This window comes from Alligator sinensis, unplaced genomic scaffold (assembly GCF_000455745.1).
Source record: "Alligator sinensis unplaced genomic scaffold, ASM45574v1 scaffold1511_1, whole genome shotgun sequence".
NCBI classification, from domain to species: Eukaryota; Metazoa; Chordata; order Crocodylia; family Alligatoridae; genus Alligator; species Alligator sinensis.
In genome coordinates, this window is record NW_005843139.1 from 20,096 (window position 1) to 20,631 (window position 536).

A 536-nucleotide genomic window follows, 5' to 3' on the forward strand; every position below is an offset into this window, starting at 1 on the left:
GGGGGGGGGGGGGGGGGCTGAGTTGCACCCAGCTCTGGGGTGGGTCACAGAGGACCAGCCACATATAACAGCCTTTGGTGGCGGGGCTGATAAGCAGCCAGCTCCCGGGTGGAGCAACTGGGGAACGGCTGCATAGAAGATCCCAGAGGAGGCTTCTGAGATACGCCCAGCTCTCGGGAGGGTCATAGAGGACCGGCCACATGTAACACACCATAGGGAGGGCTGAGATGCACCCAGTTCAGGGGTGGAGCCGCTGGGGAACAGCCAAGCATAACAGCTCCTAGGAGGCCTGCAAGGTGCACCCAGCTCTGGGGTGGGGCAGCTCCTAGAAGCGTTCAAGCTGCGTCCAGTTCTGGGGTGTAGCAGAAAAAGCCGCCTATAACACCCCATGGGGACGGCTGAGATGCGCCCAGCTCTGGGGCTGGTCACAGAAAACTGGTCATGCGTAACACCCCACGCGAAGAACTGAGATACGCCCAGCTCTGGGGGGCGGCCGCGGGGAACAGCCTGGCGCTGCGACCAGCTCTGGGGCCGGC